Below are 17526 nucleotides of genomic sequence, written 5' to 3'. Positions count from 1 at the left end.
TTTTCTTGACAAAACTCTGCTAGCCTTTGCCCTTTTTAATTTTGTACTCCAAGACCAAACTTGCCTGTCATTTTGAATATCTTCTGACTTTATACCTTTGCATTCCAATCCCCTATGATAAAAAGGATATCTTTTTTTGGTATTAGACCTAGAAGGTCTTGTAGGTCTTCACAGAACCAATCAACTTCACCTTCTTCAGCTTCAGTAGTTGGGACATAAACTTGCAGTACACTAATGTTGAATGGTTTGCCTTGGAAGCAAACTAAGATGATTCTGTTTTAGAGATTGCCCAAATACTGCATTTCTTACTCTTTTTTCTAACTCTGAGGGCTACTCCATTTCTTCTAAGATTCTTGTCCACAGTAGTAGACACAATGGTCATCTCAATTAAATTCAAGTCCCTTTTAGTTCATTGATTCCTAAGATGTCTATGTTCAATCTTGCCATCTCCTGCTTGACCATATCCAATTAACCTTGAACCATGGACCTAACATTCCAGGTTTCTATGTGATATTTTTCCTTACAGCATCGGGCTTTACTTTAACCACCAGATGCATCCACAATTGAGTGTCATTTCTGCTTTGGCCCAGCCGATTCACTCTTCCTGAAGCTATTAGTAATTGCCCTCCGTGCTTCCCCAGTAGCATATTGGATACCTTCTGACCAGGCGGCTCATCTTCTAGTGTCATATCTTTTTGCCTTTTCATACCATTCATGGGGTTCCCCTTGGTAGGCTGCCATTTCTTCCTCCAGTGGACCACATTTTGTCAGAACACTTCACTATGATCCATCCATCTTGGGTGGCCCTGCATGGCATGGCTTATAGCTCACTTATAGCTTCATTGAGTTGCGCAAACTGCTTTGTTAAGACAAGGTTGTGATCCACGAAGGGACTGAATAAGACTATAACTACTTTATTAAATTGTCACTATCTCTGTCATGAAATCTATTATATGAATATAATACTCATTCAAGAAGAAACTTTCATATGATATTACCCTGTTTTATTAATTACAGTGTCCTCAGTCATAGCATATTTTGTGTATATAGGTAGTAGTACCCAATTTAATAATTGAATAAATATTTAAACACTATATCTGAATTGGTGGTAAATTTTTATATATAGACCAAATATGAAGGCAGAGTATATTGAGTACTAAATAAAAAAGGAGAAAAACTTAGAATGACAAGTAGAAACATACATGATAAATTCATCTTTGCTGAAGCAAAACAGCTAGTCTGGTACTTAGTTCTTAACTGTAAATAATCTGAACATAGTTATAAAATATTTTTTCTTCTATCACTGTCACATCTTCAGTTCAGTTCAGTCACTTAGTCATGTTCAACTCTTTGTGACCCCATGGACTGCAGGACGCCAGGCTTCCCTAATCAACACCAACACCCAGAGCCTGTTCAAAATCATATACATTGAGTCGGTGATGCCATCCAACCATCTCATTCATAACTTAGTGACCTTAATCAGTGATACGGTTTAGTAGTGTTTTTACACAGGTGGCTGTGACAACCGTTGCACTAAGTGCAGACAGCTGCAACGACAGGCATGCTAAGTGGGGCTGAGAGGAGCCACCTCACGTCCGAGGTCAGGGGCAGAAGCTGGGAGGACCCCATGCCTGAAGGGCAGTGACCAAGAGGAGTTGCCCCACGTCCGAGGTCAGGGGCAGCGGCCGAGAGTACCAGACTACGACAGCGCAGGAACGGCTGAGAGGAGCTATCCCACGTCGGAGGTTGGGGGGGGTGCGGCTGAGAGGAGATACCCAGCGTCTGAGGTCAGGGGTGGTGACAAGAGGAGTTACCCCACGTCTGAGGTCAGGGGCAGTGGCTGGGAGGAGCTACCCCATGCCCCTAAGCCCGAGGCCTGGGGCGGCGGCCAGGAGGATCAACCCCACATCCAAGGAGCCATGGCTGTGCGGGCACAGGACGGCCTAGAGGAGCTATCCCATGTTGAAGGTCAGGAAGGGTGGCGGTGAGGAGATACCCCTTGTCCAAGGTAAGGAGCAATGGTTGCGCTTTGCTGGAGTACCGTGAAGAGATATCCCACGCCCAAGGTAAGAGAAACCCACGATGGTAGGTGTTGCAAGAGGGCATCAGAGGGCCAACACACTGAAACCATACTCACAGAAAACTAGTCAATCTAATCACACTAGGACCACAGCCTAGTCAGTCTAACTCAATGAAACTAAGCCATGCCCGTGGGGCAATCCAAGATGGACGGGTCATGGTGGAGAGATCTGACAGAATGTGGTCCATGGAGAAGGGAATGGCAAACCACTTCAGTATTCTTGCCTTGAGAACCCCATGGACAGTATGAAAAGGCAAAATGATAGGATACTGAAAGGGGAACTCCCCAGGTCAGTAGGTGCCCAATATGCTACTGGAGATCAGTGGAGAAATAACTCCAAAAAGAATGAAGGGATGGAGTCAAAGCAAAACGAATACCTAGCTGTGGATGTGACTGGTGATAGAAGCAAGGTCCAATGCTGTAAAGAGCAATATTGCATAGGAACCTGGAATGTCAGGTCCATGAATCAAGGCAAATTGGAAGTGCTCAAACAAGAGATGGCAAGAGTGAACATTGACATTCTAGGAATCAGTGAACTGAAATGGACTAGAATGGGTGAATTTAATTCAGATGACCATTATATCTACTATTGCAGGCAGGAATCCCTCAGAAGAAATGGAGTAGCCATCATGGTCAACAGAAGAGTCCAAAATGCCGTACTTGGATGTAATCTCAAAAACGACAGAATGATCTCTGTTCATTTCCAAGGAAAACCATTCAATATCACAGTAATCCAAGTCTATGCCCCAACCAGTAACGCTGAAGAAGCTGAAGTTGAACGGTTCTATGAAGACCTACAAGACCTTTTAGAACTAACACCCAAAAAAGATGTCCTTTTCATTATAGGGGACTGGAATGCAAAAGTAGGAAGTCAAGAAAACCTGGAATAACAGGCAAATTTGGCCTTGGAATACAGAATGAAGCAGGGCAAAGACTAATAGAGTTTTGCCAAGAAAAGGCACTGGTCATAACAAACACCCTCTTCCAACAACACAAGAGAAGACTACACAAGGACATCACCAGATGGTCAACACCGAAATCAGATTGATTATATTCTTTGCAGCCAAAGATGGAGAAGCTCTATACAGTCAGCAAAAACAAGACCAGGAGCTGACTGTGGCTCAGACCATGAATTCCTTATTGCCAAATTCAGACTTAAATTGAAGAAAGTAGGGAAAACCACTAGACCATTCAGGTATGATCTAAATCAAATCCCTTATGATTATACAGTGGAAGTGAGAAATAGATTTAAGGGCCTAGATCTGATAGAGTGCCTGATGAACTATGGAATGAGGTTCTTGATATTGTACGGGAGACAGGGATCAAGACCATCCCCATGGAAAAGAAATGCAAAAAAGCAAAATTGCTGTCTGGGGAGGCCTTACAAATAGCTGTGAAAAGAAGAAAAGCGAAAAGCAAAGGAGAAAAGGAAAGATTAAACATCTGAATGCAGAATTCCAAAGAATAGCAAGAAGAGATAAGAAAGCCTTCTTCAGCGATCAGTGCAAAGAAATAGAGGAAAACAACAGAATGGGAAAGACTAGAGAACTCTTCAAGAAAATCAGAGATACCAAAGGAACATTTCATGCAAAGATGGGCTTGATAAACGTCAGAAATGGTATGGACCTAACAGAAGCAGAAGATATTAAGAAGAGATGGCAAGAATACACAGAAGAACTGTACAAAAAAGATCTTCACGACCCAGATAATCATGATGGTGTGATCACTGACCTAGGGCCAGACATCCTGGAATGTGAAGTCAAGTGGGCCTTAGAAAGCATCACTATGATCAAAGTTAGTGGAGGTGATGGAATTTCAGATGAGCTATTCCAAATCCTGAAAGATGATGCTGTGAAAGTGCTGCACTCAATATGCCAGCAAATTTGGAAAACTCAGCAGTGGCCACAGGACTGGAAAATGTCACTTTTCATTCCAATCCCAAAGAAAGGCAATGCCAAAGAATGCTCAAACTACCACACAATTGCACTCATCTCACATGCTAGTAAAGTAATGCTCAAAAGTCTCCAAGCCAGGCTTCAACAATATGTGAACCATGAACTTCCTGATGTTCAAGCTGGTTTTAGAAAAATCAGAGGAACCAGAGATCAAATTGCCAACATCTTCTGGATCATGGAAAAAGCAAGAGAGTTCCAGAAAAGCATCTATTTCTGCTTTATTGACTATGCCAAAGCCTTTGACTGTGTGGATCACAATAAACTGGGAAATTCTTCAAGAGATGGGAATACCAGGCCACCTGACCTGCCTCTCGAGAAATTTGTATGCAGATCAGGAAGCAACAGTTAGAACTGGACATGGAACAACAGACTGATTCCAAACAGGAATAGGAGTACGTCAAGGCTGTATATTGTCACCCTGCTTGTTTGACTTACATGCAGAGTACATCATGATAAACGCTGGACTGGAAGAAAGACAAGCTGGAATCAAGATTTCTGGGAGAAATATCAATAACCTCAGATATGCAGATGACACCACCCTTATGGCAGAAAGTGAAGAGGAACTAAAGAGCCTCTTGATGAAAGTGAAAGTGGAGAGTGAAAGAGTTGGCTTAAAGCTCAACATTCAGAAAACGCAGATCATGGCCTCTGGTCCCATCACTTCATGGGAAATAGATGGGAAAACAGTGGAAGCAGTGTCAGACTTTATTTTTCCGGGCTCCAAAATCACTGCAGATGGTGACTGCAGCCATGAAATTAAAAGACGCTTACTTCTTGGAAGGAAAGTTATGACCAACCTGGATAGCATATTGAAAAGCAGAAACATTACTTTGCCAACAATGGTCCGTCTAGTCAAGGCTATGGTTTTTCCTGTGGTCTTGTATGGATGTGAGAGTTGGACTGTAAGGAAGGCTGAGCACTGAAGAATTGATGCTTTTGAACTTAGTGTTGGAGATGACTCTTGAGAGTCCCTTGGACTGCAAAGAGATCCAACCAGTCCATTCTGAAGGAGATCAGCCCTGGGATTTCTTTGGAAGGAATGATGCTAAAGCTGAAACTCCAGAACTTTGGCCACCTCATGCAAAGAGTTGACTCATTGGAAAAGACTGATGCTGGGAGGGATTGGGGGCAGGAGGAGAAGGAGACGACAGAGGCTGAGATGGTTAGATGGCATCACTGACTTGATGGATGTGAGTCTGAGTGAACTCTTGGAGTTGGTGATGGACAGGGAGGCCTGGCGCGCTGCAATTTATGGGGTCGAAGAGTCGGACACGACTGAGCTACTAATATGATCTGATCTTATCTTACACAGAGGATGAGATGGTTGTATTCCATCACGGACTCAATGGACATGAATCTGAGCAAGCTCTGGAGACAGTGAATGACAGGGAAGCCTGGCATGCTGCAGTCCATGGGATCACAAAGAGTTTGACACGACTGAGAGACTGAACTGGACTGAACTGAAGCTGGAGATTATGAGGGAGACATTGCATGCACAGGTCACAAAGAATCGAACACAACTGAGCGATTGAACAACAACATAATTTTTAAATTTAGTGGAAAAATCCCGTTGTACTTAATTGAGCAAAAATCAGTTTTGGACAGATTCCAGTTCTAAGATTTAATGATATATGTAGTTAGAAATGAATAAATGTACAGTGATCTTCATCTCTATTGGGGCAAAAAGATGATACCCTTTTAAGAAATGTTATAAAATTTGGGGGAGGTCCTTCATTAGCCTTAAAGCAATGCATAAAAGAAACAAAGTAAAACACAATAATGTCCCCCAAAATTTCAAGTCATCTAGTCTGGCCACACCAACATGACAGCATGAGAAAAACTAAGCAACTGAATGGTATTTTCCATTTTGGAGTTAGTAGGAAAAGCAGTTACTAAAATAAATTTCCCTGGGGAATAATGTACAGTGTAAATAATAACAGTTTTCTGAATAATCAGAGACTCCATGGAGAAAATGGAGACATACTTAAATGAAATAAAATATTTCTACAAATAATAATGCAGTCTGTCACATTATCTTGTCATCATGGATGAAAGATGAATTCAGAGTAACTTAAAAAGTCTTCAGTCACACAGACGCCTCCACATCACATCACATCAAGCCTCCAAATGGTGACAAAAACACCTGATATTGGGAATTGGGCTTTGCAACTGTGCAACTTTATTATGTAAAACATTAAATTATTTTGAAATAAATAAAGCTTTGATTCCAATTCTGGTTTTATCATTTAACATATGTGACTTTTGGGAAATTAATGAGATGGAGTAAGCCTCAGTAAAAGATGGAGGTTTCTGTCTTATTAGAGTAAATGTTGAAAGTGATACATTAAACTGTAACACAGGAAAGTTACAATCAGAACAAAGATTGAAAGACAATCAATAGTTTCGGCTGCTTCAGGATAACAAACTGTTAGAAGCTGGAACAAAGGTAGACCTAACTCTCAGGAGGCTGCTGCAGAGGCCAGGATGGAGCTGGGGCAGGAATGATAAAATCAGGGATACATTCTGAAAGTAGAGACAACTCAATTTGCCAAAGGCATGAGTGAGTCATAGGAAATCAATGAGGGAGTGAAGAACACTGTGAGATTTATTGTCTGAGCAATGGCATTGAAGTGGGTACCACTTAACAAGACAGAGAACACTTTTACATGGTGGAAATTTTAATTATGTATCATATATACCAAATTGATATTCAAATGCAAATGTCCAAAATTGGAGATATGGCATGCAAAAATTTGAAAATAAGGGTAGATGTCAGAGCTAGAGACATGGCATTTGATAACATCAGCATTCATAGGTCAGGAAATGGGAACATCCAAGTAAAGAGCCACTGAAAGACATCTCAGTGATTTATTGTATGATCCAAGCCAATGATCTTCTGTTCACAGTTCTATCTATTCACGCTTGATGTGTCAATTCCTTTGTGCTTCAATAATTTTGCCTTTGTGACTGCATAATGGTACATATTTCCATATAATTACCTTTCCATCTTTATTTGTTCTATCACTATTTCTTTAAATCTGAACTAAATTCTCTGATTTCTGTTTGATGGATATATTCCTACCTTACTATTACTTAGTAACTTACTTAATAGTACTTAGTAACCCTTAGTATTTTGCCAATATTTTTATAATAACTGTTTTTCCATTGGACTGGAATTTTTTGATGCATCTTTATATGTTATATCACTGGGGACAGGGAACTAGGCCTTTTTGAACTCGGTCATCACAATGTATGTGCCACATTGGACATAAACTGGTACATTATAGTCATGGTTTGTGCTTTCCAGTTGGGGCTAGTGGTAAAGAGCCTACCCGCAAATGCAGGAGACAAGAGACACAAGTGTGATCCTTGGTGAGAAAAATTCCCTGGAGAACATAAAACCCACTCTAGTATTCTTGCTGGAGGATCCCAAGGACAGAGGAGCCTGGTAGCTACAGTCCATAGGGTCACAAAGACCTAGACATGACTAGAACGACTTAGCCCCCATACGTTGTTTTAATTGATTGGATAAAGGAAAAGATTAACTAACAATGCATTAAAAATTCCCTCCTCTTCTTTTGTAACTTATCTGGTTCTAATACATGACTTCAGCTCCTATACAGACAAGACAGAATCAAGGAACCGTGTAACTTATTTCATCCTATTGGGCTTCACACAAAATCCACAGGAGCAGAAAGTCTTTATTCAATTATCTGTCTAATATCAGAAACAAAGCTAATGTTCACATCTGCATTCTTCAAAATCCAAATTTGATACTCTTTCAACCATTTGAAAGATATCAGAGAAAAGATATTTCAGCAGAACCTCTTTCATATTACAGAAATTTAAAACTTATCTTTTCTAAATACATATTCATAAAAGTTGTTTTTATGTTTAAAAGTCTAAGAAGTTGTTTTTAAGACAGCTATATGACTTACTAGTATCAAGGGTGATGTGGACTGTTATATAGAAAGAAGCATATTACTATATAAGTGTTAGAATTTTGGCTTACATTTAGTTCCTTGAATTTGCAATCCTCTTTGAAAACTATTTTAGTACATTATTTACAAGGAATAATAAAAACCAGATAAAAATCAATACTCCACAGTTAATGAAAGAAAGCATTTCTCAGCTAACTTACATAAATTTGAAGGCTTTGTTGTGAATTAATTTTGGCTTTTTAAAAAAATGAAATGTGCTTCTAAAATATGAATGTGTATATATGTCACAGAAGTGTGTATAATTCCATTTTTGACAGAAAGGCCCAGCCTCTGATTTCAAGGGTGCCATTTATTTATTTTTCACTTGGGGAGTTATTGCTTTACAATGTTGTGTTAATTTCTGCTCTACAACAGTAGAGTATACACACACACACACACACACACACACACACACACACACACATATATATATATATATATGCATTCCCTCTCGAGCCTCCTTCCCACCTCCACTTCCCACCCCTCTAAATCATCCCAGAGCACTGAGCTGAGCTCCCTGTGTGCTACAGCTTTTCATTTTATTGTTGTTTAGTGGCTATGTTGTGCCCGAGTCTTTGCAACCCCATGAACTATAGCATGCCAGGCTCTTTTGCCCTCCACTGTCTCCAAGAGTTTGCTCAAATCTGTGCCCATTGAGTCGCAATGCTACCTAACCATTGCATCCTCTGTCACCCCCTTCTTCTTTTCCCTTCAGTCTTTCCCAGCTTCCCACTGGCTATCTGTTTTACACAGAATAGTATATTATTTAAGAAATTAATGGACTCCATGATAGAAAAATATTCAAAAAGTGTATTATTAGGAATACATGATGGAGAGCAACAAAACCACTTTTGGAAACAGGAGATGTGAGTTGTATTTTACAGTATGCAACATTATACTCTAGAGCCCTAAAGAGCTCTCCCTATTTCTGTAAGTAGTTTACTTAGGTAAACTGCAAGTTGTTTCCAAGTTCTGCCTTTCTACCCAAGCTAATATGTTTATTGTCATAAATATTGTTATTTTTGCTTCTACTTCAATTAAAAGCAACACTGGAAGGCTTATGATACCACAGCCTACCTCCCAGAAATTTTCATTCCTCCTAAACAGCATAGGTGATGTCCTTCTGGGATGAAAGTTCCTTCGGTGGACTAATACAACATGAGCTCCCTCTGGACTGCTTTGCTATCCTGAGAACATGTTTCTCCACCTCTTGAAGTTCATGAATCTGCTGATAAAAATGTTTTGATACATACCTGGGTTTTTTTGTGAAATTAGTCCCTAAAACTATCAAACATCAAAACAGACCTCAACTACTTTCTGATCAGCTGTGAAATGATCCATACATTTTTGTTTTTCTGCTTTCTTTCTGGTTTGCCTTTCAAGTGGAGAATCTATGTTACTGTCTCTCCAGGACTTATAAACCACCTTAGATTTGTATTCTAGAAAGAGACTGCCTGGCATAGCTCCAGAATTCTTCTTTGAAAAACACCAATACAGTATACTAATGCATATATATGGAATTCAGAAAGATGGTAATGATAACCCTGTATGCAGGACAGCAAAAGAGGCACAGATGTATAGAAGTCTTTTGGACTCTGTGGGAGAGGGCGAGGGTGGGATGATATGAGAGAATGGCATTGAAACATGTAAATTATCATATATGAAATGAATCGTCAATCCAGATTCGATGCATGAGACAGAGTGCTCAGGGCTGGTGCACTGGATGATCCTAAGGGTTAGAATGGGGAGGGAGATGGGAGGGGGGTTCAGGATGGGGAACACATGTACACCTGTGGCGGGTTCATGACAATGTATGGCAAAACCAATGCAATATTGTAAAGTTAAAAAAAGAACAAGAAAATTATTTTCAGGGACAACCTTCACTGCTTTACATCTAAATCTTCTCTCTTTCCCTTTAATGCTTCTCTAAAGCCTTGGGGAACTGGATTAGAGAGATTGAGGAGTTCTCAAGCAATCTCTCTACCCTGCACTGTAGCTATTAAAGTCAAGGATGGAGGAACATTGAATGGGCCATGGTTGAATGGATTTCAGTCTTTCATGAAGCTGGGGGTGGTGACTTTGTCAGTACATGCTAATTCTGTGATTTGGCTTTCTTTCACTCCAGTGTTGAAAAGAGCAAGTTCAAGACAATTCCATGATGATACTTTTGCAAAATTCATATCCCCCAGAGTTCTTTAGACAGGTTACAATCCTCATTGAAACTGTTTTGGCATCTGCTATCACAGATACTATTGCAGAGCTATAATTTTACAGTGTCCAATCAGATTAGGTTTGGTCATGTGTTTTCAGTTTTCTTAAACTGTTTTCCTTCATGACACATTCTTCTCACAGTGATCACAATCACTGGAATCAGTCTAGAGTTGTCTACAATTTATTTTTCTTCTTATTAAAGACAGCATATTTGAATATCTTGAAGTAGCTGTGATTTCACATAAAAATATTTCTGAATTGAATTTATTTGCCAAATAATTTTTATATCAGTTTTATTTATTTTATTGATAACACCACCCTTATGGCAGAAAGTGAAGAAGAACTAAGAAGCCTCTTGATGAAAGTGAAAGAGGAGAGTGAAAACGTTGGCTTAAAGCTCAACATTCAGAAAACGAAGATCATGGCATCTGGTCCCATTACTTCATGGCAAATAGATGGGGAAACAATGGCTGACTTAATTTTTCTGGGCTCCAAAATCACTGCAGATTGTGACTGCAGCCATGAAATTAAAAGATGCTTACTCCTTGGAAGGAAAGTTATAACCAACCTACACAGCATATTGAAAAGCAGAGACATTACTTTGCCAACAAAGGTCCTTCTAGTCAAGGTTATGGTTTTTCCCATAGTCATGTATCGATGTGAGAGTTGGACTCTAAAGAAAGCTGAGCGCCAAAGAATTGATGCTTTTGAAGTGTGGTGTTGGAGAAGACTCTTGAGAGTCCCTTGGACTGCAAGGAGGTCCAATCAGTCCATCCTAAAGGAGATCAATCCTGGGTGTTCATTGGGAGGACTGATGTTGAAGCTGAAACTCCGATACTTTGGCCACCAGATGTGAAGTGCTGACTGATTTGAAAAGACCCTGATAGTGGGAAACATTGAGGGCAGGAGGAGAAGGGGACGACAGAGGATGAGATGGTTGGATGGCATCACGGACTCAATGGACATGGGTTTGAGTGGATTATGGAAGTTGGTGATAGACAGGGAGGCCTGGCGTGCAACGGTTCATAGGGTTGCAGAGTCAGACATGACTCAGTGACTAACTGAACTGAACTAAGTAATTATAGTGGACTTCACAATTGGTGGCTGAATAAGAGTCTCGTGACACTTTAGTCATAAAAAATGTAATTTAAAGAAAAGTGTCCTGCCCCAGGATTCAGTTGTATGGCTTCTTATTTTCCCTTGGAAAATGGTGTCTTTATTTCATTTCTTACATTTCTTATACAAATTGTGAGTATTATTTCCTATTTTTTATATTTTGTAGGTATGCTGCAGGATTAAATTTAAATGGCAAATGCATGCTACCATATTTGGATATATTTAAACAATGGAATAATTTTCATTGTTATCATGTTAGTCTAATTCCAGAACTGGAACAAGAAACAACAGTTTTGAAGACATACTATAAACCTTGTCTAGCATGAAGTGTTAATAATATAATAGGGTTCATAATAATCATTTAATGTACAACTGAAAGCAATATTTAGAAATGATGATTATCATGTCTGGTAGATCAGTAAAAATAAAATATTAGAATAAAATCTAAAAATCAGATAGCTACACACCAAAGTGTTTTATTTATATGGTATCAAAGATTCACACTCTGTTTTTAAGCTCATTTACTATCAAGTATCCAAGTTTGTAAGTGGTCATCTTGGTGCTTTTTTATTTTGTGATGATGTTTTGTTTTCACGTAGACTTAAGGATGAAGTTTAAAATTAAAGATGAATACTGTAAAAGCTGTTCTCTGATGTTCAGATGCCTTATTTGAAATAATTGGGTTATTGGCAAGAGCTGTTAATGATGGAGAAATACCCCTGAGGTCAATTAGCCACAGAGAAGAAGCTTCCTAGACATGCCCAAAAAGAGGATATGTGGTAGTGTTTTTAAGGCTTGTCCAAAGACATTTATAAATCAACAAAAACACTTATTGCATCTGAGCTAGTTGACATTTTTAATCTTATAACTTAACACTTCTTTCCTAGTGAACTAGCAGCTGCCTAGGGCTTGACCATGGAGCTATGTCAGATATATTCATAGGTGAAGTTATTTTTTGAAATTATATAATCTTAGATTCTCATATTTAAATGCATGTTACAGATCATATAATCACTGCTCATCCAAACTTACCTTAGATTTAAATCCTTCTTCGGTGTACAAAGGGATTCCCTTGTGGCTCAGACAGGAAAGCGTCGGCCTGGAATGCCAGAGACCCGGGTTCTATCCCTGGATCGGGAAAATCCCCTGGAGAAGGAAATGGCAACCCACTCCAGTATTCTTGCCTGGGAAATCCCATGGACAGAGGAACCTGGTGGGCTATAGTCTGTGGGATCGCAAAGAGTCGGACACGACTGAGCGACTTCACTTTTCACTTTCAGTGTACAAAACATCAAGTGAGGTATATTCAACCACAGTACTAACAATTTAGAGGTAAAAATATTTTGGGATGTTTTATTTTATAAATATATATTTAAATTCAGTAGAATAATATAATTATTCAATGAAATTACAATGAAATAACAGAGTAACTATACAATTCAAATATATATCCAAATTTTCCCCACTTAATATTACAACTTCAGAAATTTTCTATGATAATGTACAATTTTAAGTGCAGTTTTGTTAAAAACTACATATTATTCAAAGAAAGTGATTATATTTTAATTATTTTGTTCTTCACTTTTGAAAATTCCATACTGTTTCTAATTTTCCTTACGTCTTAATAATTGTGTTGAACATATTTATACATAGTGATGTTTCTCTTTTAAAAATATCTTACATTAAGGCTCATTCCTTGAAAAAGTATTGTGGAGTCAAAAAAAGAAAAGTAATTTATATTTCTTCATAGTTACTATGTTTAATTCTTACTTTATTTACATTCTAGTCTTTTTTGATCTGTTGTGAGATCCTACCTCAGAATGGGGACTTGCAATGAAGCTGCTGCACTTTGATTTAAGGTTTGTATAAAGTTTTCATCTTAGATAATTAAAAATAATTTATTAATTTATCTTTGAAAGAGAAAGTTACATTTTGCCAGATACATTTCACTATATTTACTTCTCTGCTCCTTGACAAATTTACATCTCCAATTCTCTCGCTCTATTAGGAATGCAGTATCCTGTACCTGGATTTCCCAGGTGGCACTAGTGGTAAAGAACCTGACTGTCAGTGTGGGAGACACAGAGACAATGGGTCCAATCTCTGGGTTGGGAAGATGCCCTGGAGGAGGGCATGGCAGCCCACTCCAGTATTCTTGCCTGGAGCATCCCATGGAGAGAGGAGCCTGGCAGGCTACCGTCCATGGGGTCTCAAAGTGTCAGACATGACTGAAACAACTTAGCACTCACTCATCCTGTAACTAGGAGTGACAGATACTGGATGCTATAGAAAGATGGGAGAAAGCATGAGAAGGAATGGGAAGGCCCTTCATATCACAGATTGGTGTGCTGCTGCTGTTTGGTGATAGAATTTCAGGCATTAATAACAGCTGATAATGACACATTTATGACATTTTGTGAACAACATACACAACAACAACATAATATATATAGTAAGTATCCAATAAATATTTCTTGAATGAATGAGCTTGTATTAGGAACTAATAAAGGATTTTATATTATGAAGAAATCTGAGAACTGAAGAATTGATGTTTTTGAACTATGGTGTTGGAGAAGAGTCTTGAGAGTCCTTTGAACTGCAAGGAGATCCAACCAGTCCGTCTTAAAGGAAATCAGTCCTGAGTATTCATTGGAAGGACTGATGCTGAAGCTGAAACTCCAATACTTTGGCCACCTGAGGCAAAGAACTGACTCACTGGAAAAGACCCTGGTGCTGGGAAAGATTGAAGGCAAGAGGAGAAGGGGATGACAGCATGAGATGGTTGGATGGCATCACCGACACAATGGACATGAGTTTGAGCAAACTCCGGGAGTTGGTGATGGACAGGGAGGCTGGGTGTGCTGCAGTCCATGGGGTCACAAAGAGTTGGACACGACTGAGTGACTAAATTAACTGAATACTATTTGTTATCGTTGGTATATATATAGTGTATTGATGAAATTTCTAGGCAACTATTTCTGTTCTCATTAATTTTGTTCTTATTTTTAGAACTTTGAAAATAAGGATTTTCTTTACTTGACAGATCCTTGTGTATTGAACACCTATGCAAGAATTTTTTTTTTTTATCAAGTCTAGTGAAACAGGAAATTCACAGACTATGACTATGTTAAATTGAATGTAGAACAGGAAATTGTAGCCCATTTCATTATTCTTGCTTGGAAAATTCCATGGGTCTAGGAGCCTGGTGGGCTACAGTCCATGGGATTTTAAAGATTTGGACACAACTGAGTGTGCATGACCATGCACACACACACACACACGTGGAACATAATAATGAAGGATATAAATTATAAATTAGCAAACTAACTATCTTGAAAGTAAAATGACTCATAAAATGAACTTTCCAAGAGGCAATTAAATATTTCCATAATTACTCTAGAGAGTGTGTCAGTTCAGTTTAGTTCAGTCGCTCAATTGTGTCCGACTCTGCGACCCCATGGGATGCAGCACACCAGGCCTCCCTGTCCTTCACCAACTCCCAAAGTTTACCCAAACTCATGTACATTGTGTTGGTGATGCCATCCAACCATCTAATTCTCTGCTGTCCCCTTCTTCTCCCACCTTCAGTCTTTCCCAGCATCAGGGTCTTTTCAAATGAGTCAGCTCTTTGCATCAGGTGGCCAGAGTATTGGAGCTTCAAATTCAGCATCAGTCCTTCCAGTAAATATTCAGGACTGATTTTGTTTAGGATGGACTGGTTGGGGTCTCCTTGTAGTCCAAGGGACACTCAAGAGTCTTCTCTAACACCACATTTCAAAAGTATCAATTTATCAGTACTCAGCTTTCTTTATAATCCAACTCTCACATCTATACATACTACTGGAAAAACCATAGCTTTGACTCGACAGACCTTTGTTGTCAGAGTAATGTCTCTGCTTTTTAGTATGTTGTCTAGGTTGGCATAGCTTTTCTTCCAAGAAGCAAGCATCTTTTAATTTCATGGCTGCAGTCACCATCTTCATTGATTTTCGAGCCCCCCAAATTAAAGTCTGTCACTGTTTCCTCAACTATTTGCCATGAAGTGATGGGACCAAATGCCATCATCTTAATTTTCTGAATGTTGAGTTTTAAACCAACTTTCCACTCAGAAAGTATTAAATTGCAGTGCCACTTACTTTCAAATATCTATTTAATTTCCTTATAAAGAAGAGACATTATAGGTGAACAGAGCCAGAGGAGAAGGATATTTGAATTTCATCTGAGATTATGGTTTGAAGAAGGAGGCATATGCTGATCCTTGGAGAATGGCAATTCAGTGTCAAACACTCATCCCCTAATAGGTTTCAGACACTGTAGATATTATGCTAGCCACTATGGTAGGGACAGTGATGAAACACACCTGAATAGCTAACATGTTCTGGCAGGTACCAGTGAGTTTTTGTCACCAAGGACTTATGTACATTTCCCTAAACTCCCTGTTTATAACAGACACTTGTTGATCATGCTTTTTCTTTCCACAGATGTGAGATTTCAAATGTAAATTTTCATGCAAGAGGAAATAACTCTTACTTGTGTGTAGCACTTCTCAGCTTATAAGACACATCTGAAAATTACAGTTGGTAGCCTCTCAGACACAGAGGAATTCATGGAAGTATGGAGCACTTAGATGACTTTGTAGAGTCACGTAGAGTTGAAACCACTAGGAGAATCCAGATCTCATGGAGACAGTCCAGTGCTTCAGTAAATTATAACATCAAATGTTGTTACAGATGACAAACTCTGAGTGTTTGAAGAAATGGAAAGCACCATGGAAAACAGGAAGACTTGAAAGGAGAACTGGGGCAAATTACCAAGGATATGCTCAACAGTCACTGTGACTGCACTGTTTTTATTCTGAGCCAGTCAGATCACAATGACTAACAAGTATCATTCTTTATTCTTTGTGGGTAATATGGGCTCAGAAAGGTATTACTTGCTGAATGGATGTCCTCAGGCCTCCCCAAAATGTGACTGAATCTGTCCTCTTGGGACACACACAGAATCCACACCCGCAGAAAATACTCTTTGTTGTCTTTTTGTTCATCTTCCTGTTTACTGTGCTGGCCAATCTGCTCATTGCCATCACCATCTCCCTCAGTCCCACACTTTCTGCTTTTATGTACTTCTTTCTCACTTACTTGGCCTTGTTAGATGTCTCCTTCACCTCTGTGAGCACACCCAAAATGATAATCGACCTGCTGTACCAGAGAAGAACCATCTCCTGGGGTGGCTTCCAAACTCAGCTCTTCTTGGAGCACTTCCTGGGAGGATCAGAGATCATTGTCCTCATGGCCATGACCTATGACTGCTATGTGGCCATCTGCAAGCCTCTGCACTACATGACCATCATGTGACAGGGGCTCTGCCAGCTCCTAGTGGTGGTGGCATGGGCTCGGGGCATCCTGCATGGCACAGTCCAGATCCTTTTCTCAATGGACTTGACCTTCTGTGGTCCCAATGTCATTGACCACTTCATGTGTGATTTCTTCTCACTGTTGGAGTTTGCCTGCAGCGACACCTACAGGCTGGGAATGGTGGTGGCAGCCAACAGTGGGGGCATGTGCTTGCTTCTTTTTTCATCCTAGTCATACATACCTCTCTTGAATTCCTTGAAATCCCATGGCTCTGAAGGATGGCAAAAAGCCCTCTCTACAGGTGGCGCCCGCTTTATAGTAGTGGTGCTCTCTTTTGGTCCTTGTATATTCACCCACACACATCCTGTGGCCATTTACCCTGTGGACAAGTGGGTGACTGTGTTCTTTGCAATCCTGTCCCATGTTAAATCCTATCATTTACACAGTGGGAAACACAGAAGTGAAAAAAGCTATGAGGAATCTGTTGAAGAGGAGACTCACTTAGGATATTCAGGGTGCCAAGAAAGTGATTATTTATGTACATAGCAAGGTTACACCTGTTTTAGATTGTGGAAAAAAAAAAGTTAATAAATTTTTGCAGACCACTAATGAAAAAGAAAGACCTATAAAATAATATTTGTTGAATATTTACTAACAGATTGGTATTTATTTGGAATTTTGATAACTTCTAAATTGCCTTGTCAAGGTTTCATATTCACATTCATAGTTTCAGAATACTTAATTTAATTGAACCAACAACAATAAACTCCTAGTTCAATAATTGTAGAGTATATTAGTCTCCAGTGTTTTATTGCTGTTTCTCCAACTTC

The 17526-nt window shown here is 39.4% G+C and overlaps 1 pseudogene; it reads left to right on the top strand.

Moving 5' to 3' along the window:
- Positions 1–16282: 16282 nt before the first annotated feature.
- LOC138987154 (olfactory receptor 4C3D-like) lies at positions 16283–17201 on the top strand (annotated as a pseudogene).
- The last annotated feature ends 325 nt before the right edge of the window (positions 17202–17526 follow it).

The sequence above is a fragment of the Bos mutus genome, unplaced genomic scaffold (assembly GCF_027580195.1).
Source record: "Bos mutus isolate GX-2022 unplaced genomic scaffold, NWIPB_WYAK_1.1 CTG884, whole genome shotgun sequence".
NCBI lineage: Eukaryota > Metazoa > Chordata > Mammalia > Artiodactyla > Bovidae > Bos > Bos mutus.
Note: the sequence above shows the minus strand (reverse complement) of the source record. Positions and strands in the feature narration are given on the sequence as shown.